This window comes from Schistocerca cancellata, chromosome 1 (genome assembly GCF_023864275.1).
Source record: "Schistocerca cancellata isolate TAMUIC-IGC-003103 chromosome 1, iqSchCanc2.1, whole genome shotgun sequence".
NCBI lineage: Eukaryota > Metazoa > Arthropoda > Insecta > Orthoptera > Acrididae > Schistocerca > Schistocerca cancellata.
Window position 1 is genome coordinate 923,060,151 of NC_064626.1, and position 22,306 is coordinate 923,082,456.

The 22,306-nt window shown below is 37.9% G+C and overlaps 1 protein-coding gene across 2 annotated transcripts in view; it reads right to left on the minus strand.

Moving 5' to 3' along the window:
* LOC126191336 (E3 ubiquitin-protein ligase RNF103-like) overlaps positions 1–22,306 on the minus strand; it is a 428,517-nt gene that overhangs the window by 265,235 nt on the left and 140,976 nt on the right. The window contains exon 10 of one of the 2 annotated variants that reach the window (XR_007538339.1): positions 20,808–21,296. The gene's annotated coding sequence lies outside the window, so the exon portion shown is untranslated. Of the gene's footprint in view, positions 1–19,935; positions 21,297–22,306 lie in introns of those variants that run through there. The other variant, XM_049932174.1, reaches the window with a different exon arrangement.

The following is a 22,306-nucleotide window of genomic DNA, read 5'->3' on the forward strand; positions in this document are numbered from 1 at the left end:
AGGAGAATGGATGAACTTCACTATTCAAGGTTAAATCTAACTTTGGCTCAGAAGGGGGTAAATTATGCTGCCACAAAAGTCTTTGGTCACTTACCTAATAGCATCAAAAGTCTGACAGATAGCCATATAGCATTTAAAAGGAAATTAAAAGAATTTCTTAATGGCAACTCCTTCTACTCATTATATGAATTTTTGGATGTAGTAAGTGGGTAATTTCCCAACCCCCACCAAGAAAAATGAGTGTCATGTAATATTTTGTCTAATGTAATATCTTGTGTAGACACCTTTTATTAACCTGACACGTTCCACATCATTACGAAGTGTCTTATTCATGATCTATGGAACAGGTACTAATCTAATCTAATCTAATGGAACATAATGAGTGAACATTTATTAGCAAATAATTATTAAAAATACGATGCTAGTGCAATGTATGGGAAGATAATAACAAACCTCTCATAAACTTAACAATTATTTCAATAATAACATTTTTTTCCTGAAGCTTTCAGTACTCCATAAGACAATTTAACACATGTTGGACTCTCAAAGCCATGTGTGTAAACACACATGCTTTCAAGACTCCAGGGAGCTGTGTGATGCTCCTTTTTCTGTTCACAGCCAGTTTGGTTTCTTAAGCTTTTTTTACAATTACATCTGTCAAATAAAAGGTGTAAAGTGTCTTGAGATACTGGCAAAGTGCTTCAGATATCATTGTCATTCATCAGAGAAATGAAACATGATCCAAAGAAACTATTATGTAACATTCATTGTCACACCCAGATTGTTTTTTTTCTTTAAGGATTAAAAGTATGATGCTGTTTTATTTTATTCCAATAATATCGGCACAAAAGAATTCTTATTTTCACTCAAGTAATTTTAAGCAGTCATAGTCATCTTTTGAACTGAGGTCATTTAAATAAATAGTTTTGGCCTTAGTAATTGTATTAGCTGATACTTGTGTGGAAATTTAGGTGATCAGTCAGCATTTAAACAGATCAGGATTTCAGTACCTGCAAATGAGAACCTGCTTTGTTCATTATAACTTTACAAAGTTTGATAATTTTACATGGGCTGCTTTCGATGAATCTGTTTTCGTATTGCAATGCAACCACACAGAGCACATGCTATTCGGTAACTTTGGCTTGAACTGGACTCAGGTAAATAGTAGAAGCTAATGTATTCAGAATTCAGTTAACAGAATATGCACTATAACAATAAATTTCATTTAAATAACAGAGTATTATTTTCACTTCAGTGATCTAGAAACACAAAGATATTACACAATAATAATTTCAATTTTTTACCACTTTAAATTTACTTCCTGTCTTGGAGTATTAGTAGAAAGTAATTATAAATATTTTTGCATTTCACCAATGTAAGCTATCCATTAGATTTGGCAGAGTTATACTGTCCACTACAATTTTTCAGTATTTGAGTGAAACAAGCATGTTACCATTCATTTTAAAAGACATCCACAAAAAGCTTCCAGCCACAGTGTTCATCAGTAAAAGACACACACACACACACACACACACACACACACACACACACACACACACACACACAGAGGAAAGTACACCTCAAGTACACATGATATCCAATTCCAGCATTTCGGGCCAGAATGCAACATCATGTGGGATGCAAGTAGCAATCTGGAGGGGGCCAGGAAAGGGGAAGGGATGGGGAGGGAGGCAAATGCTGTTTGGTGGAGTGTGCAGAGACTAGACTGCTAACAGTCACAGTGTCAGGAGGTTGTGGGGCAAGGAGGAGGGGAAAACCTCCACAACATCATAGTCCATCCCTATGCCACTCCCAATCCCAACCCCATGTCACAAGGATCATATCCCTGTGGGATGGGCCACCTGTGAAAGCAGCCGTATCATTTACCAGATCTGCTGCAGTCATTGTATAACTTTTTATATTGGTATGAACAGGATGAACAGCCTCTGCTAAACTGTGGTCAAGAGCAAAGTAGACCACCCTGTGGCACAGCATGCAGCTGAACGTAAAACACTTGATTTCAATGGTTGCTTCACTACCTGAGCCATCTGGATCCTTTCCTCCACCACCGACTTTTCTGAACTGCACAGATGGGAATTATCCATACAACACATCCTCCGCTCCCATGATTATCCCAGCCTCAATCTACAGTATCATACTTTACCCACACCCTACAACCAACAGTTTCCATCCCCTCTATCCTATCATCTCCTCTCCACTATAATCTCCCACCCTGTTTTTTTGCAGCCCTCTGCCAATGTGTAACCTCCTCATGCTGCACCTGTTTGCAGTCTAGCCCCTGCACACTCTACCAGGTAGTGTTTCTCTCTCTCCCCACCCGTACACTACTATCCCTTCCCTTTCCCTGCCCCCTCCAGACTGCTGCCTGCATCCCATGTGATATTGCCTCCCAGCTTTAGATGCTGGAGTTGGTGGTCACATGTGCATAATGGAACGTAACAGTCCAATCAAAACTATTTAAAAAAATGCGTAAATTTTAACCATAAACAGTAGTTTCTGGCATAGAGGTGTATGGAAATATGTACTTCTGAAACAGTTATGATGAAAATAATTACAGAATCTTAATTATACTAATGTGTAGAAGTCCATTAATTGGTAGGAACATTTTATATGATATGAATGTTCTGTAATTAGTAAATATAACAAGTGTATTGTTAACATTTAACACCTAAGCGTTTATACACTATGCAATTAGTATATAAACTAGAATTTATTCATGCGTTTAATATATAAAAATCTAGGTAATCATTGAAATGTGTTATTTGTTTTAGGATGAGAGTTTTAATTGTTAATTAATGAAATCATAATTTTAAACAATATTAAGAAAATATAAATAGTGACTGCCATGTTGGCAAAGTGAGTGAGTCTGGTTTTAGTTTTTGAGCAGTGAGCATGTAGCTGCTCCTTTTGTATTGTAAGTATTGTTTGCCTTTGTAATAATACTTTAATTCTGTTTTGAAAGTATAATAAATGTATTTAAAAAACATAATAAAAGATGATTTATAATTTTAACTTTTCTGAAGTTAAAATTCTTTACAGTTATTGAGAACTTAGGACTTCAGGTGTGACAGATCTGCAGAAAGGATGAGTACACAAAATCCACAATATATAAAAGCTTAACATTTTATAGTTATGTTACAATTGGTGGAGGAGCTGGGATGCAGTGTAAATCTGTAAACTAATCTTGTATTTTGTTTCAGAGTTAACCCAATTGTTGAAATAATATTCCATTTTTACGAGAATAGGACAAAGAAGAATGTGAGTAACACTACAAAGTATACTTATGTGAGAACACAACTCGGAGAACAAAATGTAAGTACAAATTTTATTTTAATTTTTACTTTTCGAAACTGTTTTTCATCTGCTTTGTCATTATGGAGGATAATAGAGAGGTTAACAACAATAGGCAAGTTGATGCTAATGGGGAGGTTAATGGAAACTTGGAAAACAGCGTAGATATTACTGCTAGTAATGTAGTCGGAGAGGATAGTGACCGCAGTAGTGTGTGTTCAACCGTTTGTGGATTTGATCCTAATGTATCACCCTTGGATAGGTTAGTTCAACTTATGGAAGAAGTTGAACTCATGTGCCATATTAAAGACAACTGGACTGATAAAACGAGTGATAATTTGAAAATTAAATTTTTTAAAAAGTTCTTAGATGGGGAGGCTTTGTCATGGGCGAACCAAGCAATCAACCTGAAATGTTGTTTAATGAGGTAGAATGAGCTTTCATGAACAAATTCTGGTCAGAAACTAAACAAGCTAGAATTAAGTCAGAATTTTTGAATGGGCCAAATTTCAAACTGGGTAATGGACACATGAAAACTTTTTGTGAAGAACAGTTAAGAACTTTTGTACTTCTTGATAAACCGCTTGATGAAATGATCCAAATGGACGCTCTAAAACATAGGTTGCCCAATAGGGTACAGTGGAGTTCTGTCTACGGACCTGATGATACAATTGAACAATTTCTTAGATATATAGATAAATTGGATTTAGCATGGGAGAGAAATGACAGATGTAATGGCAGACCTGATGATAGCAGGAATAACAATAATAGAGCTTTCATTGATAATTTCAATAGTAGATTTAGAAATGATGACAGAAGAAATAGGGAGAGGAATGATAGGCAGACACCTGAGAATAGGAATTTCGAGCCAAGAAAGGCGGTGGGGGCAAAATCAGGGAAACAATAGTAACAATTTTGAAAACAGAAGAAATGGTCCAGTAAACTAAGACCTGCCACTTTTGGAATCTGGCGAGATGGGGCAAATAGACATGGGAATTACAATCAGGCACATTGTATTAATTTCAGAAGGGGAAGGTGCAGGACAAATAGAACATACCAAAATTTTGTACCCAGAATACAACCTGAAGTGAATAGAATGAAGTTTGATAGGTAATTTTGGGAAATTTTTTTATCTGAAAACAAAGATGAACAAAAAAGTAAAAAATCTGAATTTGAATTAGAAGAAAACACATTGACAAGTTTCTGTAACAGTAGTAATGCTGTAGTAGCTGTTGATAGTGATGAGAACAGATCTGATGAGTATGGTTTAGTGAGAATGTTGAGTGACTGTGAAATAGAGTGAAAATGCCGACACTGGTGCTGTATGTGTGGAAGCTGGTGTTCATGTGCTAGGCAATGGAAGTGAGAATGACAGAATAATTCCAGATGAAATTACAGTAGATAATAAACAGGAAAATGAAGATGTGGTAGAACAGAGTAGTCACAGTGCTGAGGTTGTTGAAGAAGTGTGTGAAGAGAGAAATGAGTTTGGTGTTGAAAATAGTATTAAATGTGATTATAATGTTTCCAATGAGAATGATTCAGGTGATAATGATAATGATGTTAATGATATGTTACTTGCAGAATTAGATGAGATGGTATATGAAGAAGTTAAAGTTGGTGATTTCATGCTCAATTATTCTGGAATTTCTGGTGTGCATTCGAGTAATGAGTTAGAAACCAGTAGAGCAGTGCCTGATAGATTAATGTTACCAGTTGATGTTAGTGTTGATGTGTCTGAATGTGTTTGTGAAAATGGAAAGGAAGATCTAATTAGTGACAGAGTACTAAGTGTAGTCAATGACTACAGTAGCAAATGTCAGTATGGTGATCAAAAGTGTAAGGTCTTAACTGAAATTTGTCAGAGTGTGTACTCACATGATAAAATTGCCATGAAAAATGTGGAACAGTCTCCTGGTGGTAATATGATTAGTAAATGTGTAGAATCTGTAATAAAAGATAGTGATTGTTGTAAGTGGTGAAAATATTTAGTGAACAGTCGAGATTCAGCTTCAGCTCGCACCCGACATGCTGTTCCCGTGGACGTTTCACATCGCGGATATCGACGAACCACTGCTCGGTATTGATTTCCTCCGACATTATAGACTTTCTCCAGACCTACAGTCTGCAGCACTGGTGCACCACGCTTCTGGAACATGCATCCCTGGCTCCTTCGCGCCACGTGTTACAACTCTGCCTCTTAGTTATGATTCATTCATCGATGCCTCTGCCGATTGTTCCAACCTGTCGGCTCAACTCGTCGCCTTCATCGCCGAAGTCAACTGCCAACGTTGTGAAATAGATGCTTTTCATAACGACAACAACAGACTACGACAATTGATTGCGGACGCATCATGTGAGATGACGTGTGCATGCAGCGTGATCGCCAACCTCTCAGCTACAAATGCTCTCCTGTCATCTGCGGTCACTCACACTGCCAACCTCAAGCATGTTTCCGCACCTGTTGTGGATTCTACTGATGAACTCCAGCTAGAGTTATTCCCTCGCTCTCATGTTGAGCGACCTGCTCATGTCGAGCCGACACAAGACCCCACCTCATCACAGGTCACAGCCACGGACCGCAGATCTCTTCTTGCAACAGCACTTCGCACGAAGGCCTCCACCGACCACGCCCATGCAGCTCCTGTTACAACGCCGACTGCGCGGCTCCCACAGCCGCCACCACAGGTCAGTGACTCTTCAACTGTCAGGGCCGTGGGTGATTCGACATCCTCCCATCGCTCCCACGTTGTGGTGATTTCGAACGGCACGTGCCACAGACTGAATACTACTGAAGGCCCGCCAGTTCGTCACAAAGCCAGGCGCCTCTCGGCTCACAAACTTCGCCAGGTAAAAGCTATCATACAGGACCTATTAGATGCCGGTATTGTCCATCCAGCATCCAGCAACTGGTCTTCTCCAATTCACTTGGCTTCCAAGAGAGACAGTTCATACTGCTTATGCTGAGATTACTGCAAATTAAATGCATGCACCATCACTGACAATTATCCAATTCCGCATATTCAGGACTTTGCACAACTACTACACGGTGCATGTGTTTTCAGCGTTATTGACTGTAAAAAACTGAATCATCAGATCCCTATGCAAACTGATGACATTCCAAAAACGGCTATTATCACCCCCTTCGGCATCTTTGAACACTGTACCATGCCGTACGGCCTCAAAAACACTGCGCAGACGTGGCAACTCTTCATTGACTCACTCCTTCTCCCACTGACTTTTTGCTATGCATATCTCAATGACGTCCTTGTTTTCTCAGCGTCCGAAACAGAACATGAAGAACTTTTGTCATGTGTACTACAAATTCTCTCAGACAATGCCGTTGCGATTAACGAAGATAAAAACCAGCTCTGCCGCTCTCGTGTGACGATTCTGGGCCATGAGGTCACCGCCAATGGCATACGGCCTACATCCGAGCGTGTCGCCATTATTAACGAACTGCCAGTTCCGGAAACGTGCCGTGACCTCTGTCGTTTCTTAGGAATGGTGAACTATTTCCGCCGACACATCACACTTGCAGCTTCACTCCAGGCACCGCTCACAGACGCGTTGGCAAGCAAGAACACTTCTGGCGCACGTAAAGTAGTTTGGTCCGAGGATATGACACGCGTGTTCGACAATCTCAACTCCGCCCTGACCAATGCAGTTACACTTGCGCACCCATTTGCCGACCCGCGCATCTCTATTACTATGGATGCAAGCATCGCCTGTATCGGCGCCGAGCTTCAGCAACACGTCAGTGATACCTCTCAACCACTCTGATTCTTCTCTAAAATACTGTACGCTTCTCAGCCCAAGTGGTCTGCATTTGATAGAGAGTTACTGGCCGTTTACGAAGCTTCACTCTTGTGAAGATATCAAAAGTTGCGATGTCACTATTTTCACCGATCACCGTCCACTCGCAGATGCCATTTGTAATCCTGCTACCGGCCTCCCACTGCTTACGTTCCGACATATGGATCTCATATGTCAGTACACGACGGACGTCTGCTATATAAAAGGTGCAGACAACGTCGTTGCAGACTATATGTCATGCATAAATGCCATTACTTCGCCGTTTGACATGGCTAATCTGACACCCCTTCAACAACAAGATCCCAGCATACAAGACTTATTACAGGACACCAACACATCTCTTACCTTGGAGAATCGCCACCTACCGGGATCTGACACCCCAGTCATATGCGACACTTCCACCGGTACACCATGCCCGATCGTATCTGCCTCGCTCCGTTGAGCAGTTTTTGATACCCTCCTTGACCTAGTCCACCCTGGCATCTGGGCTACGACACGCCTTGTAACTGAACGTTTTGTATGGCCTAATGTCAAGCGTGACTGCTGTGACTTGCATACGCTGTCAGCGCAGTAAAGTCAGACGTCACGCCCATCTGCCACTCGGACAGTTCAATGTTCCTAAGGGTTGCTTCTGCCACGTCCACCTTGACACCGTCTGTTCCCTCCCCCCTTCTGAGGGCTACAGATACATTTTGTCTATGATCGACCGTACCAGCAGATGGGTGGAAGCTGTACCGCTTATTGACATTTCTGCTGCCTCGGCGTCTTGTGCATTTGTCCAAACGTGGCTCGCCCGTGTCGCCCGTCCATCCACGATTACTACGGTCCAGACCCAGCAGTTTGAGTCCATCCTTTTCGCCAGACTTTGCCAACTATGAAATGTCAATAAATTCCATACAACCGCTTATCATCCACAAGCTAACAGTTTAGTGGAAATGCTGGCACAGAACACTAAAAGCAGCCCTCATGTGGCATGCGGAACAGTGGTCGGAGGCCCTTCCCTGGGTGCTTTTAGGCGTGCAATCAGCCTTCAAAGAGGACCTGCACGCATCATTAGCAGAAGTGCTCTACGGCGAGCCCCTTGTTCTTCCTTGCGAGTTCATCAAGGATTCACATCCCCTTCCATCGGACGAGCTCCCTAACTTGGTCGAGCGTGTTCGCATGTGTATTTCACGCATCCATGTACCCCCTCCGTGTGCACACATGGTTCCACGTGTTTTCGTACACAAAGACTTGGCTCAAAGCAAGCATGTAATGCTCTGGGATGACACTGTGTGAGCCGCTTTACAACCTCCCTACACAGGACCTTACAAGGTACTGTCATGCTCCCAAAACATGTTCCAAATCTCCATCAACGGACAACCACACACCATGTCCGTGAACCGTTTAAAGCCGGCATGGGCCATCTCAGAAGCAGCAACCATTATTCTGTGTGATTTCACCACTCAAGTCAAGTGTACTCACCCGATTGACAATGGTAGTCATATTTAAATATTCTTTTGCCATCTTAATTATTATTATTATTATTATTATTATTATTATTATTATACAAATTTGGCCATTAAAGACCGTGAAAACAGTTATTTCTTGCGCTTCTGGGAAGTCTTCTTTCTCTCAGTCCACACTTCTTTCATTCTTGCGCTGAAGGCAGCTTTTCTCTCTTCAGACCATTTAGTTCCACAAGTCTTCTTAATTTTCACACCGAAACCCGTGAATGAATTCAGTTTTTTTCTAAAAAGGTTTCTGTTAAATATTGTTTCCTGATCTATGTCCATTTCTTTTAGATCTCTTTCTGTGTTGATAAACCATAAATTTTTATTTTTTAGATTTGCGATGTACGAAAATATTTGTTTTGTAAGCCTATTCGGGTTCATCCTGATGATGTGAGCATAAAAGGAGCATCTTCTTTTTCTAATTTCGTCTGTAATTTTGCTGCACTTTGTATACACTTCTTTGTTGCTTTTTAGTCTGTATACAGGCTTGCCTTGATCATCTGTTATTTTCCTGTGTCCAAGAATTGTCCTCACAATTCTTCTTTCACGATTTTCTATCTGTTCTGCATATGTAAAATTTGCCAGTGTTTCTGATGCATATAGTATCTGCGGTCTAATGCCATCTTAATACTATAAGATATGGATGATGTTTACAACATGTCTGGTATCTGTACAAGTCATGCTTTCTCCTCAGTACAGATATGAGGTGTTCTTTGTTACAATGCCTACACAAATCTGAACTGTTCAATACTGCTTTATGTTACAGCAAATCAATGCTTTTCAATATATACAAATGTTATCTTACACTCTGATTCTTAATGAAAACTGGTTAAATTTTTCCAGTATCTCATTGAAAATAATCTGATGACCAGTAATGATTCATGTGTAATGACTAGCAAAGGAAAAACTAAAGATTGAGGATTCGTATTCATGATATAGTTACAGTTCTTGCAGACATCTATGTTCAACTGACGACTAGTTGATTCATTAATATGTAACTGATGAGGGAATATATATTTATCATACCTTCAGAGTGGCTGAACTAACCATTTTACTCCTAGTATTAACCCATTCATATTTAACCACTAGTACTTTACCTTTTGCCTTAATCTATGTTGGAATTTACCTTATCTGAGCCCAATTTAATTATAGTCTGATCTGATGTTGCTATATCATATCTAATGTGGTGATGACCAACGAGAAATTTGTCAACTAGTTGTTGAGCAGTATGTATTATGGAAGTAACTTGCTGATATTTAACTTTCCAACGTAAATCTGATTCTACAGTGGCGTGTGGCCATTGTGGCTCTTAGTCTCTACGAGAAGATGCTGAAAAATTTGGGATGACGAGTTTCAAGCTACGAGAACAAGGTGCCTTTGACAGTTATTGTGGGCATATCTCTTTATCCGTCCTCATGGTTTCCTGACCTGAAATGTTCATGTCGGTTCAGTTGTTCTAAAGTTGGAGTTTAACTTGTAAAGAAATAAAGACGTTTGGTCCTATAAGTGGTACAGTCATTATATCTATACGCATTTCAATAGTTGAAAACTGACATAATTTTCCAATGAAAATAGATGCCTGAAAGGCTAACAATTACTGTTTCTTGTAAATTGCTTGACAACTACCTATACATGATACAATGCATACTATAATCGTCTGTTTAATCTAGTCTGTCTAGACTCAATACAATGATATACTGTTACATGCAATATATTCCTTTATAATAACCTATTGTCAAAGTAATTTCAAACTTTGAGAGTTTAATTCATATGCACTGCTGTTGTAATATTCTCTACCTATACTTAATACAATGCTATACTGTTCTCAGCAATCCTTTTTATCAGTGCTCTTTTCTTTTCAGAAGAAATGCACTTACTATAATTAATCTACAACTTACAGGCACAAAATTGGAACTACTGATGTACTGACATATACTATGATGTGCTGTCACATGCATCCTGATTCTTTGTAATTATTCATTGTATTTGTGGTAAACTGCTTTCTTGTGGCATTCAGCCTACCCTTGCAATTATTAACAGCAATATCATAACTATAATTGAGCCTATCACCCTGCTAATGACTGTTCGTTCATTTATAAGTACTTCCACTTGAAAAACATATACATATATATCTTTTGCCTTTGCCTTATATATAATTTTGTAACATTATAAACACATGAAATATGTCCTTGAACTTAATGTAAGACTTATGAATGCCCTGACATTTGGAAAAGGAACTTCTATATCACTTGGCTGAGATTCCAGTAACTTTAATTTTACATCTCAGACCTGCCTCTTGTTTAATTTTGAAAACATAACAAAAAATTTCTTTTGTCAGTGTCACTCTTGGCTCTGTGATGTTTAGTAAATATATTGATGTATATGAAAGTACTTCACATAATGTGAATATTGTAACACTTGGATTATCCGCCCAGTGAGGCAGTTGACTTTGTTTACTTTTTTTGATATGAGATATGCTGTATTTGATGCATTTGGCTACTTTATTTCTATATTGTTATATTTATATAACAATTTATGTTTGAGCAGCAACAGATATCAGAGGAATACAGCAATTCTGTACCTCACTTTAGTAATTTTCATGGATATGTCTCAGATATGTCAGAGGTTTCAATATTATATGTTTATGTAACTGATTATGTTTTATCAAACCCAGATACTAGAGGGACTGCTTATAAGTCAGCTGGTAGGATCTAGCATTTATTACTTGGTTAACCAATACAGCATTGTATTTGTCATTTACTGTGTCCAGCAGAATGCTATTTGTTCGCCCTTTGTTGATCAATCAATAGGGAGTGATGGGGTTAATTTTTGGCGACTTGAAAGGTGAAGCTGTGGCAAGTCCGTTCTGCAGGGAATGCCGAACATTCTTCTCCCTCCGGCGCCACAGTGAAGTACTGGAACAGTGGGGGTCCTGGGTAGGGGGTTTCCTGACTTTGGGGTCTGTCGTATTTTCTTCTTCAACTCCAACTTCTATTTCATTTCCTACTTCTCATTAGAGTACCAAGTTATCCTTCCCCCTGTCCACATGCATATGTCTCTATTGCTGAGATCCTTCTTAGTTACCGTGTCAGCTTTATTAAGTGACTGAAACCTATTTTATAGGAGGATCTGGGGAACAAGCTAGCATTTCTGCATTAGTAGATGCAACTATTCTCAGTCATACTATATTATTTATTTATGTCTAATTTTGTTGTATGTTGTCACTGAATTGATAAACATTTTACTTATGTATTTATTTTGCTACATACCAGCACTCAAAGTTGTGAACAATTATTAATATATGTACTTACCAATGTATAAAACCTATTCATATTATTGTCATGATGTATCTGTCACTTATGAACCAATTACCAATGTATAATGCTCAACCATATAACTGTCATGATGTATGTGTCACTTCTGTGCCAATTTGCCAATGTACAATGCTCAAACATTATTTTCATGGTGTATCTGACATTTATGAACCAATTACCAATGTATAATGTTCAACCATATAATTGTCATGATATACCAATTATTTATGATTTACCTATCGTGTATTCACACCTAAATGGTGAACACTTACAGATGTATAATACCTAACCATGTTTTATCATGATGTACCAATCATTTATGATTCATTTATTTTGTACTCACAACCAAGTGGTGAACACGTACCTGTATATAAGGCCCAACCACATAGTTGTTGGTGCCGTTTCAATTACTTATAAAAACACAGCCAATATCATGTATTAGTCACTTACATTGTCACTCAGAGTTATATGTAACTGCACTCTTACGTATCATGTTTGAATGATTGTAAGGGTGGGAAAGTGGCGTTGGAAGTGTCTTGACAAATGAGGAATAGTAAGATTGGTCATTGGTCAGACATTTCATCCCAAACAGCAGTCTGCTTACTGTAATCTTCAAGATTCTCTACAAAGCAGTCTGCATACTGCAGACTTCAAGATTTTCTATAAAGCAGTCTGCGTACTACATATCTCAAGATTCACTATGGATCAGTCTGCATACTGCAAACATCAAGACTATTTACATTTATGTAAAGTACAGGGATTAGTGCATTTACACATAGGAATTTTGTACTAGTTTGAAACTCTAATTTGTACGTTAGCTCATACAGTTAAGTAATAACTTGTTCTTCCCTTGTACTGTTGAGTAATAATGATTGCATAATGCTTCATAATTAATTTACATTTTTAATCAAACATAGGATTTATCTCATACCATAAGTAAACTGCTTGTTCCTCCAGTTTATTGTAAAATGAGGACTGTTATGTACATTTGTCAGAAAAGGTTTTGTTCAACTTTCTGTTGCACAAATCCTTTTTGGGGTTGTTGAAACATAACAGTCCAATCAAAACTAATGAAAAAACGCATAAATTTTAACCATAAAAAGTAGTTTCTGAGACATGAGGTGTATGGAAATATGTACTTCTGAAACAGTTACGAAGAAAATAATTAAGGAATCTTAATTACACTAATGTATAGAAGTCTGTTATTGGTAAGAAACATTTTATATGATATGAATCTTCTGTAATTAGTAAATATAACAAATGTATTGTTAACATTTAACACCTAAGCATTTATACACTATACAATTAGTATGTAAACTAGAATTTATTCATGTGTTTAATATATAAAAATCAAGGTCATCATTGAAATGTGTAATTTGTTTAGGATGAGAGTTTTAATTGTTAATTAATGAAATAATAATTTTAAACAATACCGAGGATTGTTCGGGATTGTTAAGAAAATATAAATAGTAACTGCCATGTCGGCAAAGTGAGTCAGTCTGGTTTTAGTTTTTGAGCAGTGAGCATGTAGCTGCTCCTTTTGTATTGTAAGTATTGTTTGCCTATGTAATAATACTTTAATTTTGTTTTGAAAGTATAATAAATGTATTTAAAAAACATAATACAAGACGATTTTTAATTTTAACTTTTCCAAAGTTAAAAATCTTGACATTTACTGAGAATTTAGGACTTCAGCTGCGACAGATCTGCAGAAAGGATGAGTCCACAAAAACTCCAATATACAAATGCTTAACCCAAGAGTAGTTACATTTTATAGTTATGTTATAGTAAGGTGTACTAATTTGTGTGTGTGTTTAAACTGAGTAATGCTGTGGCCAAAGGCTTTATGTGCATGTCGTTTAATTGTGCCTGTCTACAGCTTGACTTGTCTTCTTTACAGTAATTAGCAATCTGACTTCCTACATTGTTGATATTCCTGCCTGGAGTTTCCATTGTTTTATTTTTGCAGAATGGCTTTCTTTCATCCTACAACCCTGTGATGTTTTCCTTTGTTACTCTTCTCTGTAGCATTACTCTTCACAATGTCTGTTCTTTCTTGTACCTATTTGCTCTCTTCCAAACCACATCTACTTCTGAGCCACACTGTATCAACAATCGTCCACACACAACACAGAATTCATGACAGCATGGATTGCTGTCTGATGCTCCAAACTCTTTCCTCCAACAGTTATAATTACATTTATTCCTATTGATCCCACTTCATCCCTCATCCTGATGTACTTCAAATTTTTCCACACCTGCCCGTGCCACATAAACTTAGCCCCCTTCAATCTCTCTCTGCTTATCACACACACACACACACACACACTCACTCACACACTCTCTCTCTCTTTAGAGTTCTTTTTCACTCACATTTCTGCAAGTTTTTAACGTATTTTTGTTTATTTTTTTGTATCTATGCATGTTTCTGCATGTCTTTACAAATTTTTTTATGCATCTTTACGTGCCTTTTCACTTATCGAGCACCTGTCAAAACCATCAACATCTATTTTGCCCAGTTCTGCGTCATTTACATTTCCTTCACACCATTCCTGCCACAATGGACCCTTTGCTCCATCTTTTTTCTATTCTCTTCTTGTCCAAAATGTTTATTATTCATGTTTTACTTCCATACATGGCTACACTCCATATAATACTTTCAGAAAGGACTTCCTGCCACTTAAATCTATATTCAATGTTAACAAATTTCTCTTCTTCAGAAACGCTTTCCTTGCCATTGCCACTCTATATTTTATATCCTCTCTAGTTCGACCATCATCAGTTATTTTACTCCCTAAATAGCAAAACTCCTTTATTACTTTAAGTGTCTCATTTCCTAATCTAATTTCCTAAGTATCACCTCATTTAATTCGACTGCATTCCACCATCCATGTTTTGCTTTTGTTGATATTCATCTTATGTCCTCCTTTCAAGATACTGTCCATCCCGTTCAACTGCTCTTCCATGTCCTTTTCTGTCTCTGACAGAATTACAATGTCATCAACAAATCTCAAACTTTTTGTTTCTTCTCCCTGGAGTTTAATGTCACTCCAATTTTTTCTTTTCTTCCGTTTATTACTTGCTAAATATACAGATTGAGTAACATCAGGGATAGGCTACAACCCTGTCTCACTTCCTTCCCAACCACTGCTTCCCTTTCACACCCTTCGACTCTTGAAGCTGTCCCCTGGTTTCTGTACAAATTGTAAACAGCCTTTTGGTCCTCATATTTTATCCTTGCCATCTTCAGAATCTGAAAGAGAATATTCCAGTCAACAATGTCAAAAGCTTTCTCTAAGTCTACAAAGAATGTAGATTTGCATTTTCTTAACCTATATTCCAAGATAAGTCGTAGGGTCAGTATTGCCTTGCATGTTCCTACATTTCTACGGAATACAGAGTGATCTTCCCTGAGGTAAGCTTTTACCAATTTTTCCATTTGTCTGTATAGAATTCGTGTTAGCACTTTGCAATTGTGACTTATTAAACTGATAGTTTGGAAATTTTCACAGCTCTCAACACCTGCTCTCTTTGGGATTTGAATTATTATATTCTTCTTCAAGTCTGAGGGTATTTCGCCTGTCTCATACATCTTGCTCGCCAAATTGAAGAGTTTTGTCCTGGCTGGTTCTTCCAAGGCTATCAATAGCTCTAATGGGATGTTGTCTACTCCCAGGGCCTTGTTTTGAGTTAGGTTTTTCAGTGCTCTATCAAATTCTTCACACAGTACCATATCTCACATCTCATCTCCATCTATGTCCTCTTCCATTTCCAGAACATTGCCATGAAGTACATCACCCTTCTATAGACCCTCTATACTCTTTCCACCTTTCTGCTTTCCCATCTTTGCTTAGGACTGGTTTTCCCTCTGAGCTCTTGATATTCGTACAGGTGGTTCTCTTTTCTCCAAAAGTCTCTCTAATTTTCCTGTAAGTGACATCTCTCTTAACCCTAATGATACGAGGGTTGTAAGTTCCGTTTGTATTTCTATCCGCAGCAGCGTTACAATCGCAGTTCCGAGCATGTGCGGAAGGGAAGACATGTATGCCATTTTCTGATCGCTGCTGCCAATGTGTGCTTTGTAGTGCTTCTTTATAATGTCAGATGTAATTGAAAATGCTGCCACATATGAAATCAGATCTGTGATTCTTTTTCTAAATGCAAAGACAGTTAAACCAATTCATCGGCAAATCTGCGAGGTTTACAGACAAAATGCTATGAGTGATTCAATGGTTAGAAGATGGGTCAGACCGTTCACTGAAGGATGTTGACTGGAATACTCTCTTTCAAATTCTGAAGGTGGCAGTGGTAAAATACAGGGAGTGAAAGGCTATTTACAATTTGTGCAGAAACCAGATGGGAGTTATAAGAGTCGAGGGACATGAAAGGGAAGCAGTGGTTGGGAAGGGAGTGAGACAGGGTTGTAGCCTCTCCCCGATGTTATTCAATCTCTATATTGAGCAAGCAGTGAAGGAAACAAAAGAAAAATTTGGAGTAGGAATTAAAATCCATGGAAAAGAAATAAAAACTTTGAGGTTCGCCGATGACATTGTAATTCTGTCAGAGACAGCAAAGGACTTGGAAGAGCAGTTGAACGGAATGGATAGTGTCTTGAAGAGAGGATATAAGATGAATATCAACAAAAGCAAAACAAGGATAATGGAATGTAGTCGAATTAAGTCGGGTGATGCTGAGGGAATTAGATTAGGAAATGAGACACTTAAAGTAGTAAAGGAGTTTTGCTATTTGGGGAGCAAAATAACTGATGATGGTCGGAGTAGAGAGGATATAAAATGTAGACTGGCAATGGCAAGGGAAGCCTTTCTCAACAAGAGAAATTTGTTAACATCGAGGATAGATTTAACTGTCAGAAAGTCGTTTCTGAAAGTTTTTGTATGGAGTGTAGCCATGTATGGAAGTGAGACATAGACAATAAATAGTTTAGACAAGAAGAGAATAGAAGCTTTTGAAATGTGATGCTACAGAAGAATGCTGAAGATTAGATGGGTAGATCACATAACTAATGAGGAGATATTGGATAGGATTGGGGAGAAGAGAAGTTTGTGGCACAACTTGACTAGAAGAAGGGATCGGTTGGTAGGACATGTTCTGAGGCATCAAGGGATCACCAATTTAGTACTGGAGGGCAGTGTGGAGGGTAAAAATCATAGAGGGAGACCAAGAGATGAATACACTAAGCAGATTCAGAAGGATGTAGGTTGCAGTAGGTACTGGGAAATGAAGAAGCTTGCCCAGGATAGAGTAGCATGGAGAGCTGCATCAAACCAGTCTCAGGACTGAAGACCACCACAACAACAACAACAACAACAACAACAATGCCCAACCTCACACGGCGAATGTGATCAAACAACTCCTACGGGAATTTCACTGGGATGGGTTTGATCATCCTCTGTAGAGCCTGGACCTCCATACGAAACTCTCTACAACCACTGAAACATGGTTCCTAAATCTAGGTCTTACGATTATATAATCAATCTGAAACCTTCTGGTGTCTCCAGATCTCTTCCACATATACAGCCTTCTTTCATGATTCTTAAACCAGGTGTTAGCTGTCAAAGTTATGCTCTGCGCAAAATTCTACCAGGCTGTTTCCTCTTTCATTCCTTACCCTCAGTCGATATTCATCTACTACTCTTCCGTCTCTTCCTTTTCCTACTATTGGATTCCAATCCTCCATGACTATTAAATTTTCATCTCCCTTATCTATTTGAATAATTTCTTTTATCTCATCATACATTTCTTCAATCTCTTCATCATCTGCGGAGCTAGTTGGCATATAAACTTTTAGTACTGTGGTAGGTGCAGGCTTAACGCTTATCTTGGCTACAAAATATGTTCACTACGCTGATCATAGTAGCTTTTCCACATTCCTACTTTTTTATTCATTATTAAATCTGCTCCTGTATTAGTCTTGTTTGATTCTGAATTTATAACCTTCTATTCACCAGAGCAGAAGTCCTGTTCCTCCTGCCACCGAAATTCACTAATTCCCACTATATATAACTTTTACTTATCCATTTCCCTTTTTAAATTTTCTAACCTATCTGCATGATTAAGGGATCTCACATTTCACGCTCCAATCTGTAGAACGCCAGTTTTGTTTCTCCTGATAACGACATACTCCTGAGTAATCCCCGCCTGGAGATCTGAATGGGGGACTATTTGACCTCCAGAATATTTTATCCAAGTGGATGCCATCATCATTTAACCATACAGTAATGCTCCATGCCCTTGGGAAACATTATGGCTGTGGTTTTCCCTTGCTTTCTGTCACTGTGATCTTTTACTTAGAAAACCGCTCAAGCACCAAAAGTGCATAGACAGGAATGTACATTGCTGGATCAATAACCTGGAACTGTAAAGTACACAGGTAAGAAGACTGTTAAAACTTGCAAGAAGGAAAGGACAATGGACAAAATATCATGAGCCCCACGCCGAATATAATCTTGTGCTTAAGCAAGCAAATCTACCATCCTGGAAGGTATTCTTTGAGCAAGAGGAAGATACAGCTACTTGCACCAGACTTCACAAGATCACCAGATAATCAAATAATCCAGGAGGTACTCTACGGAAGGGCGATGGTGAGGAGACAAAGACAGTGAACAAGGTGCTTGATGTGCTCCTCAAGAATCACTTCCCTCAGTACACTCTGGCGGACAGATTATGATTCAGTGCCTGAGAGGCACTTGGTTTACAGATAAAGGAAGAACTGAGAATCTATCAGAAAATGTATTGATATAAAAGATTTCCAGTGGATGGTTGGAACATTTTAACCTTGCAAGTCATCAGGTCATTCCGAAGCCAGAGTGAACTTATTACCAAGGCCAAGGATATGAGACCAATCAGTCTCTCCTCCTTTCTTTTAAAGCCATTAGAAAAACTCATTAATGCACGCATTAACGAAAGGAGGCTAAGGTTTCTCCACACATAAACCGACAACCATATCAACCAGGTAACTCATGCAAACAACACTTCATCAATTTCTTGGGAAGTTGGAGAGTGTGCTACACTTTTACAAAATTGCTCTCTGCATCTTCTGCATAAAGAAATGGCTTTTAGCAATACAACTTTCGAATCTATGTGGTCACAGATGCAGAAGAGCATGGCATTGAGAGCACCATATATAGATAAAGACTATGTTGAACAGAAGAAAGGAAGCGCCCACTATGATGAATGAAAAATTGTGATGAACACCACCCGAGGATGTCCACAAGGAGGGGTTCTCCCCCCCACTACTGTGGAACCTAGTTGTGAATGAACTCACTGAAGAACTGAAGAACTAAATAACAGAGAGAACTTTTGCTTTTTGGTACAGGCAATAGAGGGCAAGGAGTAGTGGTGTTTTTATCTCCCTGTTCAAATCAAAGTATCTAACAGCCTACTGAGATACCTGCTGATAATGATGACAGAGGAAGTCAGTGGAAGCTTGAGATTGACAAACCTGACATGGCCAAGAACTTCCTGAAGCATTTATTCAACAATGTCACCACAAAAAACTGGGTTCGCACATTGTGAGGATGTTACTAAACTTTGAATCATTCAATAAAGTTATTCTGAAAAGCATTCAAGTCATGGGAAAAAAGAATGCCTGAAATATTTAGCAATGTAATAACACCAAGAAGAAACAGGGTGTAATGATTATGGCACGATTGGTCTGAAATGTGTTCTACATTATTCATCTCAAAGTCCATTAATGTACCGAACTTGAGAAATATGACAGACCCTTCTCACTAGTAACTTAAGTTCATTGCTGCATGACTATTTGGACTCCCGTGCCTACGAAAGTACAGCATATAATAAAATATGAGGTAAGTAAATCTGTTTTGCTTCTCTTCTGGAACAGTCAGCTATCCAATGAAAACAGAACATACAAGTTTTGTCCATTACGTGTTTCTCTGAAAGACTGTTAGATCATAGTTGCAGTTTTAATTATCTGGTTGGAAGTGGAGTGTTTTTTAAATGAAAGATTTCTTTGTCAAGAGCACTGTTTTATTTAGACAGATAGTGAATAAAATATATGTTTTCAATGCTTCCATATTCTACAGTCAGATCAATCAGACTTGCCATGTGTTGTGAAGGACAGTCTTTTATACACATCAGTACAATCTGAAACATAAATAATGGTTCTCTAGTGATACCTGCCAGCCATAAATGTTTCTTAATCTCCCTGGGAATTTGGGCAACAGTCAAAGCAGAGAAAATTTTCAGCAACCGTCCAGATTTCCAGAGTAAAACTGGAAGTCTCTACCAGAATAGATTTATTGTTTCTTTCTTTCTTTATGTGTGTGAGTGTGTATTTTAATAACTGTGATTCAAAGTATCTTGTTTCTATATATAAAAACAAGAAATAATGATTATTTGGAATGAGCACTTCTCTCTTCATCTGTTAACCCAAATGAACTTATTGCTTCACTTAGGGAAAAAAGTTCATAATGTAGTTAGCACATATGGCACACAAATTCATTATTTTTTAATCATAGACATCAATCGGGACATTCGAACAGTATGATTTCAATTTTCCTTAAAGTTGTATATATGCAGAATGTACTAAGATACTTATTTATATCTGTGTGTGTGTGTGTGTACATATACATATAATGGTACATGAGGAACAACAACATTTAATGACAATATGTACACCAACTAAGGAAAACAATTTTTAAGGAACTTGTTTCTATGCTTAAAGGAAATATAATACAAGAAAATGACAGAACAACAAAATATCACGGTTTTGTGCCACCAAATTTTAGGGAATGTATATGCAGCTCATAAGTATACGTGGCACAGTGAAATCTATGATACATAAGGAACACATACATATTATAAATTGACATAACTCTCCCAATACTACTTTGCTCACTGAACAGTCATACTTCTCACAATCCACATCATTGGAATGTAGTTTAATATTATCATGAATAGAGAAATCATAACAAAAAGCTTCTATTGCTCTGTCTCTTTTTTTTCTTCTCAGTATAAACAATGCAAGTTCTATAGCTCTTATGAATTTATATTTTACCAGACTCCAGCAGAATTAAAGCTCAATTCAAACAACTTATTATTTTCCTTTTTAAATATTTCTGTATATTTAAATTATAAATATAAAAGCTTTTAAAGATTTGTGTATATATAAATTATAAATATAAAGGTAACAAAAACAGATTTATGATTACATGACATATGGCAAATATAAAATTAAACAATGACTTCTGAAGAAAGTATTTCTTATCTAATTTCAAATGTACATGATACATCAATATTTTTGATCAAAAGTGGTGAGATTGATCAATGTGATGGGACACTTCAGCGGGGAAAGAAATATCTGCATATCCATGTGTTCCTGGAAAAAAAAAGACCGTACTTTCAAACATTCTGTGCATCTGATTTTATAAAATAATATTTGACAAGTATATATTGTTTCTACAGGGGAAAATTGTGAGTTAAACAATATAGGAAGAAAATAAATTGTACATTTGACAATATTACGAAATGGGTAAACTGCTACTCACCATACAATGGAGTTGTTGAGTCGCAGACAGGCATGACAAAAAGACTGCTAAATACGTTAGCTTTTAGCCAAAAGGCCTTCTTTTGAAGTAGACAACTCCCCCCCCCTCCTCACACACACACACACACACACACACACACACACACACACACAGGTCTCGGCAGCCAGAAACAGTGGGCAGTGAGTGTGAATTGTCTATTTCAGGAGAAGGCCTTTTGGCTGAAAACTTACTCATCCAACAGTCAACAGTCCCCCCCCCCCCCCCCCCCCCCCCCCCCCCGGTCCACGACTATACATCTTCACAATAAGACTTTTCATAAAATTGCCATTTTTCTACTCTGGATGATTTTCCATTGTTTAAAATTTTGCATTTGTTAATATAATAATGGAAAAAACTTTGACAGAACATAAATAACAGGTCATATTGCTCCTGATGATATTATTTACCCAATTCTGTGAATTTTTGTGAAATTCACTTTTTTTAAAATCCCTCATTCTTGAAAATTGGTTTGCAAGAGTCTGTAGTTTTGCTTCCATTAATGATCCTCATGATTCTCTTCTGCATTATAAAAGTGCAAAGGGCAGCAGGAGAATTTCCCAGAATATTACATCATATTATTTTAGGTGAGCCTGTATATATGCATGCCATGCACTTATTCCCATTTCCTGACTAGTGCATGCTTGCAGCACAGTCACTGCACAGTAGCCAGTAAATATTATAATGTTTACCTGGTCAATACATTCATTCCATTTCCAGTTATCTTGCAACCACAAAGACAGGAACTTGAATTCTGTGTTTGTTTTTATTGGTCGGTTATTTACTGTTATAAGTGATTGAGATG